A 21,976-nucleotide genomic window follows, 5' to 3' on the forward strand; every position below is an offset into this window, starting at 1 on the left:
TGGTTTAATGGCCTCTCAGATGACTTTGGTTTTGTAAGCTTTGCCTGAAGGAGTAAATGATGTGGAAATGGAAGGCAGAACTAAGAACTAAGAGGATGGCTTTGGTCAGGGGAAACTTTTCCGTGATTTTCAAGTCAGAGTTGGCAGATGTATGAACCTAAATGTGACTGTCATTTCTACAACTACTAGTCATATTAAAAGATTTTGTAATCATTATAACAAGCATGGACAAGTCATGGTGCCTTTACAGCTTTACATGGTGCCTTTTTGTTATTTTTACCAGCAAGTTTTTTTAATCAATGAATTTGACTTGCTATTGAGATCTTCTGTGGGTTCTGGAAATGTTGCTGCAGTTGACAAGTATAGGAAGTTACAGTGGCTTTTTGAGAGGTCCTGAGTGGCCAACGCAGCAGGACAGGAACATGTGATGGCAGTCACTTGATAAATATTGGTTGAATAAATTGTCAAGACATTTGCCTCTTATCATCTCCAGTGGAGATGGAAGATTTGGTGACATTCTGCGGTGGGCTACAGGAGGTGGGGGGAACGAGGGGGGAAGAGATCCCTTAGATGTCCTTCTTTCCAGCTTTTTGCTAAGCTCTGGTAAAGAAAACACTGATGAGGCAAAGCAGCCCGTCCCTCCTTGCGGGCTCGTCCTTCCAAGACTCCCTTGAACGTCACTGCTGCGTAGCAGGGACCCCAGGGTCTCCCAATCGAAGCCTGGAAGAAGGTGCTCTACATTGAATCTGACCTTCCCACGACCCTAACAGGCAAACAGATGGCACCGCTTAGAAAGTAGTAGTGTAGACTGCCTAGAAGCCTGGTGGTGGGCTAGGACTAGCGGGTATAACGGGGATAATAAGCCTAGCGGCTGCACCAGCACAACATCGGGGTGTCCACTGCACCTGCAAACCGCGCGCGCGCCTCAGCTTGGCCCTCTGCACCCCAGCCGTCCGCCCACCCAGGAGAGGCTGCCTGCGGGGCCGCAGTGGGGAGGTGGGTCGGCGGCCGCGAGGGGGTAGGCGGCGAGCCAGGCTGGGGAGGGGGGCGCGGCGGGCGGCGGTGCTGTCCCGGGGGAGGCGGGCGGAGGGAAGGCGCCGCCGCCGCCGCCGCCTGAGGCGCGGCGGCACAGACGCTGGGAGCGGCCGAGGCGGTGAGTCGCAGCGCCTTCCGTCTGCTTCTCCGGAGCGAGAGCGTAGTCGGAGTTGCAGCCTGGCGGGTGTGCGGGGGCGGTGGCACCAGGAGCGGCTGCTAGGGGGACCGGCGCGCTCGGGGCGCGGCGGGCGCAGGGGTGGGCGCGAGGAGCGCGCGGTCCCGGAGACCTGGTCCCCGCAGCCCTTCCCGGCTGCAGCTCATCCTGTCAATTCCCCCGTCCTTCCTTCAGTGCCTCTGAGGGAAAATAAAACAAAACCAAAGACCCTGAAGATGGTGGCAGAAAAAGAGAGAGCAACTTTGCAGAGGGACGCGCAGAGGCGCACAGGGCAGGCAGGTTGGGGGCGCGATGGGTCGGAAGGGGGCGTTGGTGCGCCTGGTGGCCCGGGACACCGGAAGCATCCCTCCCGGGGTCGGGGGAGGAGGTGGGGGTCGAGGGCACTCGCGGGTTCCCGGGCCTCAGAGTCGGCCCTCAGAGGCCGCAGGAGTAACGTGCGAGGGGTGGGCGCGTGGGGAGGGGGCTTTGGGACCCACCAACAGGCGCCAGTGGAACGCAGACGAGGAAGTGGTCTGCATTTTGGACTCAGGACCTGAAAGATTTGGGTCTCTTGCCCTCGGGAACTCGGGAAGGGGTGTGCTGGGGAGATGTGTTTGAGTGTTTTTCAGTGCATACCGATTTATTTTTAGCTCCCAGAGAAGCAGGATGTGCAAAGTGGGTTGGATCAGCCCGGGAGGGGCAGGAGGTCTCCTTGTCCGCAGGAAATAACACAAGTTTCTTGCTGCAGATGCTTGCTTTAACTCTCATGCCTGGAGAAAGAAAGCCATTTGGCTCTCTGAAGGTCTCCCCGCCAGGGCCACTTTCTTCCTGCGGGTCTGTCTGAGGCTGCTGGCCAGGCGAACGTGCTTCTGTTAAGCGCTGGCCCCAAATAATGGTACACGTTCTGCTCTCTAGGGCAACTAGTGGGAAACACAGAACTAGGGCTGCCAGGGTCTTGCTTGCTGAGAAGGATACCACACAGGCTTGCTCCAAGTTTTCCCAGTTCTGACTGATTTGAAAATAATAGACCTAAGCCTCTGGATTACCAAGAGCAGACTTTGCTGTCGGGGTTTCTCAGACCTGACTGGTAATGCTTGTGAGGTTTTTCACTCCAATGCGCCTGCAAGGACTGCAAAGGAGAAAGGGGTGGTGGGGTGGTGGGGAGAGTGTGGGTGTATGGGGAGTGCTGGTTGAGGGCTAAATATAGACTTGGGGATGGGGCTTCTTTCAGAAGTGGAGGCTCAAGAAGCTGAAACCCAAATGTTCAGGTACCCAAGCCAGGCCCCTGGAGATTGCCCTGGAGTCTCCCCCATTTCAACCACTCAGCGCCCATCTCGAATATCCACTCTCTGTGAGTGTGCTTGGGAGAGTGGGCTGTGAGGAGAGTGGACTCTGCAGGCAGACTGCTGGATGTGACTTCTGGTTGGGACACAAATAGCTCTCAGACCTTGGGCTCCTTAATCTCTCTGGGTTTCCTGATCTGTGGTTGACAGTAGGTACCAAACTTATCTCAGGCTTGTTGTGAAGATAAAGTGAATTAATACACAGAAAGCACTTCACACAGTGCTTTGTCATTAGAAAGTGCTGCATAAATGTGAGCTCTTATTTTTGTTGTTGTTGATGTCTTCCCCCTTCCCTCATTTCCTGCTGTCACTGATTTAGTTCATAACCTCATCACTTCTTGCCTGAATTGCTCCAGTTGCCTTCACACTGGGCTCCTTGCTCCAAATCAGGACTCTCTTGCTCCAGTGGATTCTCCAAACTGCAACTAGAATGCTTGTTTTGAAAATAAAAATCTAAGTCAGTCATTCGGCTTAGTTCCTTCAGAGGCTTTCTGTGGCTTTCAGGATAGAGTTTGGAATCCAAGGCCTTCATGACCTTACCCTGGTCTCCTTGCCAGCTTCATCTCCCAACTCCCTCTGCCCCCAAACCCCGTGTGTAGCCTTTACTCAGGCCACTGAGTCTCAGCACCTGCCATCCTCCCATCCTTCCTTGTCTGGTCAACCCCTATGCATTCTTCCCTGCTCTGCTGCAGTGACACTGCCTTCCAGCAGACCTCCTGGTACTCATCACCGCCACAGCTGACTGAGCTGCCCTTGCTCCATGCTGGAATGTTACCCTGCACCTACCCCTCCTATCACTCTGCATTATCATCCGTAATTGTCTTTCCTACCTGCAAGTGCCTTGAGAGGTGGATTGGGATTATAAGTAATTGTGTATTGGATGAATGAATGAACATCAGTCAAGCAAAGTTCATTCCTTTTCACTAAAACCAGAAACAAACAAGGAAAATAATAAAGAGGAGGACCAAACCAACTCTTATACATACTACTCTGCAATTAAAAAAAAAAAAGCTTTGGGAAATAAGGAAAAAATAAGGAATCAAAGGTTGGCCAAAAGACATGTGGCACAGTCTCTTGGAACAATTTCAGAGGTGTTTTTTTAATCGTAAGGAGTTAGACTAACAATGGAGAAATGTAGTGATTTGAACTCTTGCTTTCCTCACATTGGCTGTGGGGAATGAGTGTGTTCGGCAGTCTGAGGGGCTGTGCGGTGAAATTGCTCCTGGAAGTAGAAGTGAAGGTCAGCACGTGCATGGGCTTTGTAGCTCTTCCTTGGATTGTAGCTTCCCCCAGAGTGTGGGTGTCAGCTTGCCCTGGGATTGGTGTGATAAGAACAGAAACTCTCCTGTCATCAAAGCTCCTCTGTACTTTTCAGGCAATTCAGTGTGTTCTGTGTGTGCACTTCTGACTGAGGTGGCATTTCCAAGTGTTCCAGTACTGAGCTCCCACGAGCCCTGCAGAGGGAGATAAGATGGTGCCTGGATCTCTGGGACAGCCCCAGAGTCTGATTTCAAGGCTCCAGAGCAGGGGGTTTTGTAAGCTGAAAGATCAAAAAATGCTTTTTAACATTTTTAAGGGGTTGAAAACACAACAAATCAAAACACAAAGAAGAATATATATTAGAGACCATGCCTAAAATACTTACTACACTGTACTTTACATAAAAACTGCCAACTGCTGTTCTGGAGCTAAGACAATTGGTTTCATTTTGCCTGTCCTCTTTGACTGATTTGATTGGTAGTGGCTGCCTGGAGAGCTGGGTTGAAGAGGAATCCAAGGTTGGGTCCAGGCTCAGTAGGAACGAGTGCTGTGGTCAATTAGTGATGTCTGTCAGGGTTTGGGATTAGGCAATAATGACAGCCACGCTTGGTCCTCACCATCCCTGTGTCTCTATCACCATAATAGAATACCCCAGCATTCCTGAGTTCTACACTAGTCTAGGGCTTGGTCTTGGTTGCAGGTTTCATCCCTGAGCCATAGGCTAAGAAGTAGGAGCAAGGGTGTTTCTCCAGCACAACATTGTTATACTGTCACCAGGAGACTGGCCAATAGATTTTGGATTGCAAAGCAATAGATGTCCACTATAGTAATGTCAGCATTCCCACTTAACAGATGATAGGCTTAGGGGCAGTCAATAACTTGTCTGTGGACACATGGCTAGCAAACAAAGGAGTTCTGATTTAAAACCCACAGTTTATGCACTTAGTAGGATTGTTTGTCAACAGAACAATTTAAAGTGAGTTTAGCGTGAGGTTCTACTCTTTTCATTTCTGAAAATATAGGTAACTAACTTCAAGAAATGTTAAGTACTGACTGGCTAGAAGACTTGAGAAAAAAAAGAACATAGACTTCGTTGGCTAGATTTTTACTCACTTATTCAACCAATATTTTTGAGGATGTGCTAACATTTTGTTAAGTTCTAGGGATTTGGATGAGTATGATCTAGTCCCTTGTCTTGAAGGAATTTGTATTCCAGCTTGAAAGTGCAAGACATAATTAGGGAACAGATTGCTGGAATGAGGGGTATATGGGGGAAGTGCAGGAGCTGAGCACCCTTGATGGAGACAGTGACCTTCCAGTTTGTGTATCCCCAGTGCGGTGCTTTGTGTAATAGGCGAGCAATTAATATTTCTTAAATACGTTTAAAAATTGTGGTTAAATATATATAGCATAAAGTTTACCATTTTAACCATTTTTAAGTGTACTGTTTTGTGGCATTAAGTACGTTCACATTGTTGTGCAACCGTCACCACCATCTATCTTCAGAACTTTTTCAATTTCCCAAACTGAAACTCCATACCCATTATACAAAAACTTTTAATTTTCTCGTGCCCACTAGACCCTGGCCACCACCATTCACTCTACTTTCTGTTTCTGTGCATTTGACTACTCTGGGTACCTCATATAAGTGGAATCATACAATATTTGTCCTTATGTGACTAGCTTATTTCACTTAGCGTAATGTCTTCAAGGTTTATTCATATTGTAGCATGTGTCAGAATTTCCTTTCTTCTTAAAGCTGACTAATATTCCATTGTATGCATATACCACTTTTGTTTATCCGTTTATCTGTCGATGGACACCTGGGTTGCTTCTACTTTCTGGCTTTTTTTTTTTTTTTTTCGGTACGCGGGCCTCTCACTGCTGCGGCCTCTCCCGTTGCGGAGCATAGGCTCCGGACGCGCAGGCTCAGCGGCCATGGCTCACGGGCCCAGCCGCTCCGCGACATGTGGGATCTTCCCGGACCGGGGCACGAACCCGTGTCCCCTGCATCGGCAGGCGGACTCTCAACCACTGCGCCACCAGGGAATCCCCTCTGGCTATTTTGAGTGATGCTGCTGTTAGCATAAACCCTATGAAAGGTTTATCAGCCACGGTCCTACAGGGAGGCAGAAAACACACTCAAAAGGGTATAACTGGGCTTCCCAGGTGGCGCAGTGGTTGGGAGTCCGCCTGCCGATACAAGGGACGTGGGTTCGTGCCCCGGTCCGGGAAGATCCCACATGCCGCGGAGCGGCTGGTCCCGTGACCCAGGGCCGCTGAGCCTCCGCGTCCGGAGCCTGTGCTCCGCAACGGGAGAGGCCGCAGCAGTGAGAGGCCCGCGTACCGCAAAAAAAAAAAAAAAAAAAGGGTACAACTGAAGAAAGTTTAATGAAAAGACTATAGTAGTTCTCGCTTATCCTCAGTTTTGCTTTCTAAGCTTTCATTTACCATGGTCCGAAAATAAGTGGAAGATCTGGAAATAAACAATTCAAATCGTGCGCCATTTTGAGTAGTGATGAAATCTCGCGTTAGCTTGCTCCGCCCCGCCCAAGACGGAATCGTCTTTTTGTCCAGCGTATGCTGCCCGTTAGTCACTTAGTAGATCCACTTCCGTGGTGTTTCAGTTCTTGTGTTCAGGTTATCCTTATTTTACTTAATAACGGCCCCAAAGCGCAAGGGTAGTGATGCTGGGAATTCTCATATGCCAAAGAGAAGCCGTAAAGGGCTTACTTTAAGTGAAAAGGTGAAAGCTCTCAACAAGGAAAGAAAACAAAGTCTTATGCTGAGGTTGCTGAGATTTACGGTAAGAACGAATCCTCTATCCGTGAAATTGTGAAGAAGGAAAAAGAAATATGTGCTGTGCTAGTTTTGCTATCATATCTCAAACTGCAAAAGTTACAGCCCCTAACCTGGGCCCTGCGACCCTCACGGACGGTGTCAGTGTTGGGCTCCAAGAAGGCCTGAGTCCCCCTTGAAATGCTGTGCAAAATTTGTGCATGGGTGCATTTTTTTCTGAAGAAAAAAAAAAAGTTACGGCCCCAGTGAATGATAAATGCTTAGTTAAGATGGAAAAGGCGTTACATTTGTACAATTAAGATATTTTGAGAGAGGGAAAGAGACCACATTCACATAACATTTATTACAGTATATTGCTATAACTGTTCAATTTTATTAGTTATTGTTGTTAATCTCTAACTGTGCCTAACTTATTAATTAAGCTTTACCGTAGCTACATATGTATAGGAAAAATCATAGTATATATAGGGTTCAGCACTATCTGTGGTTTCAGGCATCCACTGGGGGGCTGGGAATGTGTTCCCCATGGATAATGGGGGACTACCATATTCATAAAGTTGTGGGCAAATTAAGGGAAGTCACCCAGACTGGCTAGATGAGTGTGCAGTCCTGAAAGGGTGACATGAAAAAGCAGTTTCTGGAATTGCCCTTCAGTAGAAGAATACAGCTACTGCCAAGGTATGGTCTGGCCGGGAGGCACCAGGTGAGTAAGTCCCCAGCCACTCTTTTCTCCCCCCTGTAATCTGCTGGTGTCTTCCAATTGGCCAAACCAACCAGAAGCCAGAGGGCAAGAAATGCAGAGACTACCTTTCTTTTATAGAAGTCAGCCTCCCAGGGCTGAGAGCAGGGTGGAGAAGGGAGGAGGTTGGATCTGGAGGGCAAAGCAGAGAGAATCCGGCAAGAGGGAGCCTTACGATTATCCTTTACAGGTAAGAGAACTAAAGCATCAAGAGGTTGAGTGACCTACCCTAGGTCAGTAGCTAGTAAGTTCTGGAGCTGGGATTTGAACCCAGGAACATTTCTCCTGTACATCTAGTTGGATCTGGAATGTTAGGTTTTTCAGAAACCTGTGTGTTTTGATTCTTTGGTAGTAACCTGATTTGTGCAAACTTAGCTAGGCTGTCAAAATTTAGCGTAAGCGACTGCTCAGAAACCACCCCCCCTTTTTTCTAAATAACAGTGTGTATTTTTTTTTTAAATATTTTTTGGCTGCGTCGGGTCTTAGTTGTGGCATGCGGGATCTTTCATTGTGGTGCACGGGCTCTTTGTTCGTTGCTGTGAGTACATGGGCTTCAGTAGTTGTGGCACGTGGGCTCCAGAGCACATGGGCTCTGTAGTTGCGGCACGTGGGCTCTCTAGTTGTGTCGTGCGGGCTTAGTTGCCCTGCGGCATCCCCTGCATTGCAAGATGGATTCTTAACCACTGGACCACCAGGGAAGTCCCAACAACAGGTATTTTTTAGATATGTTTCATAGCTGATTGGTTATGTTTCAATAAAAAAATCTTTTCTGTATAGTTGATGGGGGTGATGATATGTCCGTGAAACACACGTGAGAAAGCTGTAAGTTTGTTTTGTTTTGTTTTTAGTTCAAAGTTTCAAGAGAGTTTATAGCGTAACCTGGCTGCTTAAACATTAATGAGACTTGGCCACCTTGGAAGGAGAAGAGTGTTGAGGACAAAGGAGATGGTAGTTCCCTCCCTGCTATTCTGGCTGGGGGGGAATGCACAGGGTGGGGTCTAGTGTGTGGGAGGTGGAGCCCATCTCCCCTGAGGCATGACATGAGGGGCTCTGTAGCCAGAAGAAGCTCTGTGGGAGCCTGATTATTATGGTCTCCAAATACATGTAGTACTGCATTGCGGAAAAGACCTATTCTGGGGCCAGAACTAGGCTCACTGTGAAAACAGAATGGGCTGCTTTGGAAGGCCTCATATTTTCCGTTCCCTGAGAGGTTGTGAAGCTGAGGCCACAGGTGAGAGATGTGGCTGAGGGCTTGTATTAGTTTCCTGTGGCCTCTACAACAAATACCACAAACTGGGTGGCTGAAAATAACAGAAATTTATTTTCTCACCATTTTGGAGGCCAGAAGTCTGAAATCAAGTTAACAGCAGGGCCAGGCTTTTTCCAGAGGCTCTGGAGGAGAATTCTTTGCTTGCTTCTCCTAGTTTCTGGTGGCTATCAGCATTTCTGGGCTTGAGGCTGCATCACTCCCACTCCTGCCTCCTCATCTCCTCTGTGTGTCCCTTATAAGGACACCTGTCATTGGATTTAGGGCTCACCTGGATAATAATTCTAGATAATTTTCCCCCCAGTTTTACTGAGAAAGGCTGACATACATTGCTATAAGTTTAAGGTGTACAGCATGATGTTTTGATTTACATGTAGTGTGAAATGATTACCACAAAGGTTCAGCTAACATCCATCGTCTCATATTTATACAATAAAAAGAGAAGAAAGACAAAAAGAAAAAAAATGTTTCCTCTTGTGATGAGAACTCTTAGGATTTATTCTCTTAACATCTTTCCCATACATCACACAGCAGTGTTAACTATAACATCATATTGTACATTCCGTCCCTACTACTTATGTATCTTATAACTGTAAGTTTGTACCTTTTGACCATCTTCCTCCAATTCCTTCTTCTCCTGTCCTCTGCCTCTGGTAACGACAAGTCTGATCTCTTTTTCTATGAGTTTGGTGGGGTTCTTAAAATTTGTTTGTTTTTAGATTCCACATATAAGTGATACATAATGTTTGTCTTTCTCTGTCTGACTTATTTCATTTAGCACGATGCCTTCAGGGTCCATCCATGTTGTTACTAATGGTAGGATTTTCTCATTGTTTTATGGCTGAGTAACATCCCACTGTGTATATATACCACTGCTTTATCCATTCATCATCAGTGGACACTTAGATTGTTCCTATGTCTTGGCTATTGTAAATAATGCTGCTATGAACATGGGGTTGCAGATATCTTTTTGAGTTAGTGTTTTCATTTCCTTTGGATATATTCCCAGAAATGAAATTGCTGGACCATATGGTAGTTCTATTTTTAATTTTTTGAGGATCTTCCATACTGTTTTCCATAGTGGCTGTACCAATTTACAATCCCACCAACAGTGCACAGCGGTTTCCTTTTCTTCACATCCACACTGGCATTTGTGATCTCTTGTCTTTCTAACAATGACCGTTCTAACAGCGGTGAGGTGCTATCTCGTTGTGGTTTTAAGTTGCGTTTTACAGGATGGTCTTATTTCAAGATCCTCAACTTAATTATATCTGCAAAGACCCTTTGTTCAAATAAGATCACATTTGCCTGTTCCTGGGTTTAGGATGCAGACATATCTTTTTGGGGGCCACCGTTAAACCCACAACAGAGCTCATGAGTGTACACCGCAGTCCTTGATCCTGTGATTCTGTCATGATGCCCATAGATTTGATTTACCACCTGGGCTATAGGTTCCTTGATAGAGTATAGGTCTTGTAAATGCTTTTGATTTGATCTATTGAAATTTTATTTTAACTTTAAATGACAAACAAACAAAATTCTTAGAATCTGCCATCCCTTATTTCTGAAATGAAGGGGTGAGTGAAAAAGGCTGTCAAAAACCAGTTCGGTCCCTGCCTTGCTGGAAGTTTTCTGTGCTTTGCTTTGTCCCGTGCTTGGAGGAAATGAATGGGAGAAGGGCAGTCACTGCTCCTGTTCTGGCTTCTCACCTGGGGTTGCTAGATGCTTTTAAAACTGTAATTACTCAGAGGAAGGCTAAAGATGTTAGAGTCTTTCAGGAAAATGAAGCAGAAGCAGTAAAGTCTCAAGTTTTAGTCCTTCAGAAAGCATTGGCTTAGAAATATGGTTTGTAAATGTTACCAGCCTATCAACAAGGCTTTTATGCGTGTGTTTTCAGTAATGAGTCCCAAACTGGGGCCTGTGTACATCAGGCACACAAGACAAGGTCAAGGGTAGCTTTGGCAATTACCTGGCTAATTTGATGGCTGTAACTCATCAAGTGGAATATATCAAGAGAGTCCACCCCAGGGTGTAAATTATTCTGTTTGTTTGTCTGTGTTGATCATATTAACTGGGTAAGAGCCAACATCCATTCCCTCTGTGCTATGGAGAGGCAGTTGTAATTAAGGTCCATTTCTCTCCAGGGGCCAGCTAATTTTGGTTTCTCAGCCACTTTGCAGTTTGACTTCAAAAGGGAAAGCGGAAAGAAAAAAAAAGGTAAAATGTCCCTTCACTTTATTATGTTATATATTCTGCTATAACATTGTTACTCTGGTTAATATTAACTTTGGGTCTGTTTGCTTTGAATAGTATACCTGGCATACTGTGATGCTTAGAAAATTTAGTCTCACCAGCTGAAGAAAATGGTTTGCCTTGCACAAGACTGGCTCCATAATTTAGGAGGCCCAGTGCAAAATGAAAATGTGAGGCCCCTGTTAAAAAAGTTATTAAGAATTTCAAGATGGTGTCAGCGAGCATTAGATCAAGCAGGAGGCCCTTCTGAACATAGTGCCTTGTGTAACTGCACAGGTCACTTGCCCATGAAGCTGGCCTTGGAGTCACGTAGATGCTGAGGATGGTGTCTTCTGACTTACTGGCATCTTCTTGACCCCCAAAGAGCGACTAGGCCAGTTTCCTGTGCCGCAGTTGAAGCACACTCTTCTGTAGGGACAAGGACAGCGAGCAGGCTGGCCATCTCCTGTGGTGTCCTCCGTGTCTCTTTCCTCCCTTATCCACGTGGCTCTGTGCCCTGAGAGGCTGATCTCTACCATCAGCATCAATGTCCATCTTTGTCTTCTGATTTCTAGTGTAATTTAGCCTATGGTGGGTCCAGCCATTGTTGGGAGGGTGGGAGGAGAGTGAGGTAGGGTAGTTATTTCCTCCGTGCCCTCCTGCTGGGTTGGATGTTGCAGGGTGGCTTGTCTGTTGCCCGAAGGCCACAGCTCCATCCAGGCATCCTCTGCCTGCAGCCATCCTCTCTGCATTCCTTTAGCCACTCCTTCCCCTCTAGCCCTCAGGCCCAGGGTGGTAATGCTCCCTGATGTTGTGAGCGGAGCCTTCACTGCTTTCCTAAACCCCTCATTGCCATCTTCTCACTAGCCTTGATCCTCAGTAGGATCGCAGAGACCTCTGGGGCTTGCCTGGGCCCTAACAGATCTGGCAACCCTCTGCCAGAGCTTGACCACAGCTTGCACTGCTACGGAGCTGAAAGAGCAGCTGATGGCTCTGCTGATGCGTGACTGCTGCACCAACTCCTGGAGAAGCTGGCAGTCAGGAAGCAGTGTGTCCACACCGCAGTGGTGGAGAACGTGTGCTTGGAGCTGGGCATTTGAATTCTCCGGCATGACTTTGGGTGAGTCATCTCATCTGCAAAATGAGCATAATGATAGTTCTTCGCTTCTGGGGTTGTTTTGAGCATGAACTGACGTCATGTGGGCATCATGCTTGGCACAGTGCCTGCTATGCAGTAAGTGCTTGTAAAGCCTGGTGGCATTTGCCATTAGTTCTCTGTAGTGCCCCACTTGAGGGGATACACTGTCTACTTTGTCTCTGATCTGAACCAAGGCACTTACAGCCTAGAGTACACCAATGATTATCAGGTTTTCATTATTTCACTGTCGTTTTGGGTGTTATTTTTGTCTATTCAACGAGATTGTAGTGTTCTGGAGATCAGAGATTCTATCTTCAGAATTGTCTTGGTGCTAATCTAAGTTCCCAACCTAGTAGCTAGCACATCATTAAGCGGATAAGAAATATGTCTTGGCTAAATATAGTGACCATATAATTTATTGTTCACACCAGGACACTTTTGAGTGTGAAGGAGGAGAGCTTTTTAATGATTATAACAAAACAACAGGCACAAACACGGATGTCCTAGGCAATCCAGGTGAAGAGCGACATACGGTCCCCCTAGTTAAGTGGGACTTAAGATAGTTTTCCAAATGTGTTTTAAAGTTTGCCAGGCTACCCTTTTTTGTATTAGTCTGCCTTTGTTTTATTAGATAAAAACTTGAGATTTCAACAACATAGAAAAAATATGTTTAACACTCCTAGCAGATTCTTGACCCAAATTTGAGGCAATAGGTCAGGGTTTCTTATACAAATAGAGACCTACTTTTACACCTTATTACCCTTCTTTATACTGGGCACCTGCTTACAAAACTTTCTCCTGTACCTACCTTTCCCCCACTATTTAGTCTCCTAGTTTTCGTCCTTTTCTTGCAATAGTGATCATTTATGTTCAGAAGATGGCAAAATAGATTCATATACATATATTTTTCCAGACATCTCTGTCTTTGTATTTCTGGTTGCCTAGGTGACATTTCCAAGAGAATGTGTGCAAATCTGCTATTATTAAAGCGGAGATAACATGGCATCTATTTTTAGGCCCTTCTATACCTTTCTTTTTCCCCACCAGACCGGGTAATTGGTTTATTTTTTCTGTTTTCATTATTGGAAGGCCATGTATAGCTTCCTTCCTCTAGTTCTAATTTGAGGATTGATTAACTTTTTGAAAATTGACATAATAATTCAGTACCTTCTTCATTCAGCATTACTATTGATCGTCTCTTTTTAATTTAATTTAATTTAATTTATTTATTTTTGGCTGCGTTGGGTCTTCGTTGCTGCGTGTGGGCTTTCTCTAGTTGCGGCGAGCAGGGGCTACTCTTCATTGCGGTGCGTGGGTTTCTCATTGCAGTGGCTTCTCTTGTTGCCGAGCACGGGCTCTGGGTGCATGGGCTTCAGTAGTTGTGGCACTCAGGCTCAGTAGTTGTGGCTCACGGGCTCTAGAGCGCAGGCTCAGTAGTTGTGATACATGGGCTTAGCTGCTCCACGGCATGTGGGATCTTCCCGGATCAGGGCTCGAACCCGTGTCCCCTGCGTTGGCAGGCGGATTCTTAACCATTGCGCCACCAGGGAAGTCCCTGATGATCTCTTTGATTAGTGGATACCAGTTGTTTTTCCTAAATGTTGTCCAAGCCAAGCTTGGGCGTGGATTTTTTTTTTTTTTGCGGTACGCGGGCCTCTCACTCTTGTGGCCTCTCCCGTCGCGGAGCACAGGCCCCGGACGCGCAGGCCCAGCGGCCATGGCTCACGGGCGCAGCCGCTCCGCGGCACATGGGATCCTCCCAGACTGGGGCACGAACCCGTGTCCCCTGCATCGGCAGGTGGACTCTCAACCACTGCACCACCAGGGAAGCCCGAGCGTGGATAATTTCAGTAGGAGGAAAAAGGGGTGCAGAGGCAATCTGTAGATCCAGAGTGGAAAGAGCACATCTCCTCTGGAGCTGGATTAACCTGGCTTCAGTCTTAGTGCTGCTGCTTAGTAGCTGTGTGAGCTCCTGGAACTTGCATCTTCAGGTGACATGTGGACAATACATGGACCTGCTTCATGGGGCTGCTGTGAAGGTTGAGAAGGTTAGGTGGGCATGAGGTGCAGCGTCTCACATAGAGAACTGCTGCTGCTGGAGCTGCTCTTTAATATCCAAGGTACAATTGTACCACCTTCATTTCATACAAGAAGCTGCCAATACTTGAATTTACTAAAGAGGTAAATTCGAGGGATCATTTTCTTTGCTACAATTTTTTTGTTTTAATAAGCTTTTCAGAGAATTTCTTTCAATGGTGAACACACCACTGGTTGTACTTTTAGTAGTTTTGAAATTAAAAATCTCTAATTTACCCCGTACTTTTAGGAACATAACTGTAGTATTGTTACCCATAATTCAAAGGCAGCCAGTGTTAATAATTGGGTTTTTACATAATTTACCATTTATGTAATGGTATATATGATATATATCTCTGTAGTGCTATGTAAGGGATTTTGAATGTTTATCTCATTGTTGTATGCGCTTGAAGGGGAAATATTTAGCCTAATTCAGTATTAGGGTCCGGAATACTGCCCATAGGGATCCGAGATTATTAATTTGGATTTTATGGCAAGGTTGCGAGGAGGGATGGACTTTAATCTGTTGTTATTTAAAATTGTTTAATATTGGAGTGTTAACGTGGCTGGGGTTCCTTTGTTTCTCACTCTTTTGCATTGTCATTTTATTTTAATAAATAGATTTATCATTTATCACTCAGATTTATCAGATTTGGCGAATGAGGCAGATGGCTGCATCATTGCCCTGGAGTTTGTCTTGCTGCCCTTGAAGATAGAGGAAGGGGGGAGGAAGCAGATGTACAGACAGACAGAAAGACACACACACACACACACACATGCACACATTTTCTTTAGGCTTGTGACCTAAAATTTCTAATAGGATATTTAAAGTAAGAGCTCTTTGATGGGATTTTGCTCTGTGACTGGTCGGAAGGGGAGGATCGGGATGTGGGAAGTCTGTGATGTTGAGTTCCCACCACCTCACCCTTTGGAAGACATGACAGCCTTTTCCATGTGAGACCAAAAGGCAAGCAGTGAGAATCAGAAGTCAATTCTGGCCTCTGAAGTTTCTTGGGAAAGCAACAGGAAGACTGTGCCTTGAATTTTTCTAATCCAGACATTTAAAGAATATGTTCCCCAGAGCTTGGGTGCCGTTTCCTTCATACCCTAATCCTCACCATTATAAAAGTAAGGCATTATCATGAAATAAAATGTGAACATTATGGAAAACTAGAAAGAAAAAATAATCGAAATATTCAAAGGCAAACAAGGTTAATATTTGGAACATTTCATTATTTTTATGAGAGATTTTTTTCTTAGCTACATAGTCATATTTATATATAATTTAAAAATTATTTTTCATTTAACTGTACTGCAAGCTGTAATATTGTGATATAATAAGAAATATATATTTGGTCTTTGCCCTCAGTTGCTGGCACAGAGCTCCTAAAACCCTTGGAGTTTCTAGTGATAGGGATAAGAGGAGCATCTTCTGTTATTCATAATGTGCCCTTTTCAGCCATATCTGAATTTATACTAATTAAGTGACTCTTGTAAGATAGAGGGTTGGAATTTTTAGTCCCTCCCCCCCACTCCGGCTCCCCCAATCCTCCAGGGAGGGAAGAGGGGCTGGGGATTGAATTCAGTCACCAAAGGCCAATGATTTAATCAACACATGCCTACATAATGGAACTGTCATAAAAATCCTAAGTAATAGGGTTTGGAGACCTTCCAGGTTGCCAAACACATCAAAGTGCTGGGAGGGTGGCATGCTTGGAGACAGCATGGAAGCTCTATGCCCCTTCCCCCATACCTTGCTGTATGCATCTCTTCCAACTGGCCTTCCTGAGTTGTATCTTTCTGTAACAGTTTGATACTCTACTAAGTAAACTATTTTCTTGAGTTCTATGAGCTGTTCTAGCAAATTATTGAACCTGAGGAGGGGGTCTCAGGAACCCCCAATCTATAGCTGATTGGTCAGAAGTACAGGTGACAACCTAGGACTTGGAACTGGTGTCTGAAGTGGAGAGCAGTCTTGTGGGACTGAGCCCTTAACCTGAGGGGTCTGCATTAACGCCAGGTAGTTAGTAGTAAGAATGGAGTTATAGGACACCCAGTTGGTGCCCAGAGAGTTAGAGAATTGGTTGGTGTGGAAAAAACCCTTGCGCATTGGTGTCAGAAGTGAAGGATTGAGAGTAAAAGAAATGGAAGTTTTTACTTTAAAGGACTTTTCCATTTTATTTTATATTCTTTGTAGATAATATGTAATTGGGCATAAACGATTCCATTGACTGGATATACCTCAGGTTACTTAGCCATTCCATGATTGGTCATTTGATAACAAATCTAAATAATTTTTTTGCTATTATCATTTTTGTACAGTAACTTTTACTTTATGCAAGATTATATCCTAGGATATATTTCTAGTGGATTTAATAGATTGACGTTTTGAACATTTAAAAAGGTAAAAGATGTCCTAGCACTCTTTATTGAATGGTGTTTTTTTTTTAACTTTCCATAAAGCAAGTGTCTTTTCTTATTTGTGCATTTTTTTCCCAACTTAAAACAGTGGTATTATAATCAGAAGGGTCTTTTCTAAGGGAAAGAAGATTTTGCATTTACGTGGTAGTTCCACTGAGACTAACTTGGTCCCCTGGGATCCTAGATCTTTGCCTTGTAACTTGACCATCATGATGCTGCTCATTGAGTGCAGTCTGAGCAGCCCCTAATGATTTCTCATCCATCTCTGCTGCATTGCCCTGAGGTGTAGGGCCACAAATATAATCTTGTGTTACAGGTGAAGAAGCCAAGCAAATCTCAAAGACTCATTCAGGGTTATTCCTGCTTTGCAGTCTGGTGGTTGATTCTTTTATATTATTCTATCTCTTGTTTTGCTCTTCCTTCTGATTTCCTTTTAAAGTGATAAATTTATCTTTGAAACTTCAGGTCTAGTTTGATCACCATGTAGGGAACCTCAGGAAGGTCATAATGATAGTTTTGCTTAGAAATGAGGGCTCTTCCAGGACCATAATTATTATTAATATTATTTTTGAAAAAAACATTTGTTGCATGTCTACTCTGTCCAAGGCAATATGCCAGATGTTGTGGGAAATACAAGGTGAATAAAACACTCTTCCTTTCCTCAATGGATTTACACTCATTTCTTTAGCATTGTTTTGGTTACTTTTATTAAGTTGCATTCTCTACTAAAGGGTATCAATATTTTGTGTTGTGCTTGCTCCACAGTCTGGAAACCCCAGGGGGTGATGTTTTTTTCTATCCAGCAAGTCTTGTGAGTCGAGTGCATTGGATGTTGTACCCTAGTCAAAGCACTACTGTGAGGTACTTTAAAACACCTGAGGACTTGACTGATGCATATTTTATCAGCTAAGATGGGCCTGGAGATCTGCAGCATCTGTGTTACACTTTTCCGTCCCAGCTTCTCTTCCTTTGGGCACTTAGGTTACTCATTTGGTCAACCAGGATCTAAAAATAAAGCTAGAAACTTTGAGAGGTTTTTTTTTTTTTTTTCCCCTTGGCTGATTGATGTGTGTTTTCGTGTCTCCCAAACTGTGCTGTGTTACTATTTACTTTTACATTATGTATAGCACTTAGCAACCAACAGTGGAAATGAAAGTTAAGAGCACAGGCAGTCCTGGCTGAGCTGGAGAAACCAGCCAGCTGAAGCCTTAGAGAATTCTCCTTCCCTCCCCCATTCCTCCACTCTGTGGCCCTGGGGTCTGCCTTGCCATCCTCAAGTTCCTGCTTTTGCCTTCTCTACTGGTGGCCAAGTGAGGACCACAAGGAGGGACAGGAAGGACCCCTCCTGCCCCTACCCTTACCCCTCTCGGTTCCCTTGTCTGGCCACCGTGGGTGAGGCGAGTCTCTTCACCCCAGGAAGGCAGGCCTTGGCCATCACTGACATCTTGGCACTGGTGACAGTGCTGTAGGGTCAGAAGCACTGTGTCTTATTTGGAGTTCTGAATGCATTTCCAAAAAGGAAGGTACGAGTTGTGTCTGGAGTGTGCAGGGCCCATAGGACAAAATTCTGTGATTCTTAAGGAAATCTGAGGTGAGGATGGCTCTTTTAGAGTGACATAAGTCAGTGCTTAGAACATTGTTCTTGGGGGAGAATACTTTCTAGATTCTAAGAATTCCAGGTTAGGAAGAAACTTAGAACATGATCAGCCTGTAAGTTGAGGGACTGGCTTTAAGGTCAAAAAGTGGCTTATCCCGGCATGGGAGTGGCCCCTTGCTTGAAACATTGGAGTGTGTTAGCCCTTCTCTCCCCCAGCCCTCTTCTGTAGCTGTCAGAATATATTAGTCTTCCAATTTTTAGAGTAGTAATTGCACTAAAAAACTTACATCCTGATTCTACCAAAATAAGGCAGGGAGAAAGACCTCGGGAATATAGATTTAATTCCTTGATTATTGCCTTTTCTCAAAGAATACAAAACCAAATACACCAGGGCCTTTGGGGAAGGCCCTTATTTTTTTCCTAAAGAAATAAAATTTCTGTTCCTTTCTCAGGACTCCTGTATGCTTCTCATTTTTTTTTTTTTTTTTTTGTGGTACGCGGTCCTCTCACTGTTGTGGCCTCTCCCATTGTGGAGCACAGGCTCCGGATGCGCAGGCTCAGTGGCCATGGGTCACGGGCCCAGCCGCTCCGCGGCATGTGGGATCTTCCTGGACCGGGGCACGAACCCGTGTCCCCTGCATCAGCAGGCAGACTCTCAACCACTGCACCACCAGGGAAGCCCAGCTTCTCATTCTTAATACATTTTGGAGCACAGATTTGAAGAATATTTCTGTGAATCTTTTTTTCCGGGGAAATAGAGAATTTTTTTTTTCTAAAGAGGTTCTTTGAAATGTGTTTTTTTAATCACCTTTCTGTAGCAAAATCCATTTTGTTTTTTTAAAGGCTGGAAAGCATAGATCAGCAGTTCGGAATGATTAAACAATACTTACTTGGAAAGGAACAAAATCTGTCCAGTTGCTTGTGTAATTTTCACAGAAGGGACAAAACAGTTACAGAGTAAAACCCCCCAGCCTGTAGGTGAATTTTTTTTCCAACTTCAGAAGGGGTGGGCCCACTCGGAACAGGAAGTAATCACAGGCCAGCGGTTTGAGTAATGAGAGAAGGCTCTGGATTTGGCTTAGCTGTTTTCTTCATCCTGAAAGCCAGGGCAGTCTACAGACGCTCTCCTACTTCTTCAGCACTGGTATCTTTTCCTGGCACACACAGTGTACATGGGCACCTGCCTGACAAGAACAAGGAGCCACAGGAATAGCTAGAGCTGTAGAATGCATTGGAAGAGGAGCCTAAGCTTCGAGCAGTTGCAGACGGAGGAAGAGAAGTCTGGGAAGTTGGCATATCAGCCCTGGTACATGGAATGAACTGGTCCCGAGGGGTCAGCGTGGGACCCAAGAGGAGCAGGGCACATTACAGGATAAAGACAGGGACGGGGTGTCCACTTTCATGTGCTACCCATGGCTCAGGTTCTCCCGTTAAAGAGGATTTTTCCCTGTAGTTATATCCATAGGCTGACAGTACTGTATGTATTGTTTAAGACTATATTTTTGTTTAAGTTAATCACTTAATAAATTGTTGCTTTAGTTTGGGTCCTCTCAGTGGCCAAGGACTAGGATGTCACTCAAATGAGTTTAAGTACAAGGAGCTCATTGAAACAATGACTACTTCTATTGTTGCGTTGTTCTGAGCATATTGTCACATGGACTCTTCTGTCCTACTCCAGGTAGAGTGTTATTAACCCCACTCTACTGAGGAGGAGCAGCCTTAGAGAATGTGTCCTAAGCATGTGGGTGGTCAGTGGGAATCCGGACTAACACCCAGGTGGTCACTTGGGAGCCATAGTCTCTAACCACTCTACTGCTCTGCCCCTTCAAAGGATTCTGAGCCTGTGAAACAAAGAACAGCTGGGTCTCATGGAGCCCAAAACAAAGGACTTTAAAATTAGGAATGGAGTCATTACCTTTCTCAGAGGTCATGTGGTCTCGCTCAGTTGGCCCCTTCCTTTTTCTCTCCTGCCTTCTTCTGTTGCTTCATTTTACATATGGTCCCTGAATGGCCAGCCCGTAAGGCTGCAGCCTGGGACCTCAGTATCTTCTGGCTCAAACTTGTAACCGAGAGTTTCCTATTGGTCTAGTTCATTGAGCCAGGCTACACAGCCATTAGAGCCTGGCTAGGAAAATGATTAGCTGCCTTTGGGTTGGCTGTTCATTCCAGGTCCTTTGGTGGTTGTCTCATGCACAGACTTCTCCAGCACCATTTTCCCAAGCAGGGGATTGTGGGCAAGACATGGGAAGTTGTTCAGAGCAGGAAATTAACATCTGGTATAAGCTCATATTATACTTTAATACTTTTAAAGTTAAATAACACATTTGCTATCTTTATAAAGTCTCAAGTATCTATATCTGTTAAGACTCTTCAGGTTGTGAATGATAGAAACTGAATTTCAAGGAACTTAGAAAAATATCAAATTTAATTGGCTCTTTTTTTGTTGTTTTTTGAAGATGGCTACCCCAAATTTATTAAAGATAACTCTCCTAGAATTGAAAATAAAATAGATGCAACATATGACTAACCTGGCAAGTTTTTCTATTCTAGAAGTACTGTTTTTAAAAACTTTTAAGGTTGACTGTCATCTAAATAAATCATTAATTGGTTCTCGTAACTGCGTAGGCAAAAGCTTGGCTGGATCCAGGTCTTAAACAATAACCTCGGAAATCAAACTCTTGCCATCGCTTGGCTCTGCATTCATCTGAATTGGTTTCATCCTCAGGCAGGCCCTCCCTTCATGACCTCAAGACACCACTGGAAGCTCCAGGCTTATCTGTTAGCTGAGCTGCCCCGTCGAGAGCTTCTCTTTCTCAGTAGTACCAGCAAAATTCCCAGGCTTGATTCTCATTGCTCTGGATTGCCAGCCTCTCAACCAAACATGGCAGCCAGGCTGATTGGTCACTGCCCACCCCTGGAGAGGGGTTAAACCACCTCTTTATTAAAACACATGGACAGGGTATAGGGGAGTATAGTCTCCAGAGACAATTGGGATGTTAGTACCTGAAGAAATGGGAATGGATGCTGTCCAGACAAAAATAACCCATGTCCACTTTGGAACATTTTCAGGTATATCATAAATAACTGGATATCCATAATCAAGATTTTGGGGCTCAGGGTAAGCAGTCTGGGTCACTGACTTTATCTTTTTTGTATGTGACAAGTCCAAAGACCTATGAAGTCCAGAATGTTTGGAAAGGCCTAGATCACCTATGTTTTTTTAGTCATTAGTCCTGAAAAATGATGCTGTTAAACCAAACAAAATTGTTATTAAGACTTGCATCTTTTGGGAGATTGGGATTGACATATATACACTAATATGTATAAAATAGATAACTAATAAGAACCTGCTGTATAAAAAATAAATTAAATTTAAAAAAAGACTTGCATCTTTTTGAGAAAACCAATAGCAGGGTGGTCTTGTCTCCATTTTTTTGATTAAGTAGGAGGATAAGACTTTAAGGGCTCTTGTTAGGTGCCCTCTATTTAAAGTCTAAGCTGTTCTAGCATTGAAATGACTTTGGTGAATTACATAAAGCCTTTGTGTAAACCTTTAGCTGTGCCTAGGATTTAAGACCCAGTTTATTGAGGTAATGATTAAATTGTCCTGTCTATATATCCATGATCTTAAAACCCACTGGGAAATAATTGCTTGGTTTTTAACTATCTCATAAATCAGGAACTTCAAGGCCAGGGGAGGTTAAATTAGTAAGTCCCCATGCTAACAGATACAGGTTGAATCTATGTAACCTCGAGTCTTGAGTAGTTTGTGTGTTGTGTGTGTGTATATATAGGTATAACTTTGTGCTGACAGGATTGCCATATCTCTTGCTTACTGTACCTACTGCAGTGGTCCCAGATATCCACTGGAACAAATGATCAGCTGCTTTTAACTATTAAAGTTTCACAGATAGT

At 44.6% G+C, this 21,976-nt stretch overlaps 1 protein-coding gene across 1 annotated transcript in view; it reads left to right on the forward strand.

The window, feature by feature from the left end:
- Positions 1–896: 896 nt before the first annotated feature.
- NCALD (neurocalcin delta) overlaps positions 897–21,976 on the forward strand; it is a 428,946-nt gene continuing 407,866 nt past the window's right edge. Inside the window, exon 1 of the mRNA XM_029222620.1 lies at positions 897–996. The gene's annotated coding sequence lies outside the window, so the exon portion shown is untranslated. The remainder of the gene's footprint in view (positions 997–21,976) is intronic.

The sequence above is a fragment of the Monodon monoceros genome, unplaced genomic scaffold, assembly GCF_005190385.1.
Source record: "Monodon monoceros isolate NGI ecotype Baffin Bay Population unplaced genomic scaffold, NGI_Narwhal_1 Super_Scaffold_14, whole genome shotgun sequence".
Lineage (NCBI taxonomy): Eukaryota > Metazoa > Chordata > Mammalia > Artiodactyla > Monodontidae > Monodon > Monodon monoceros.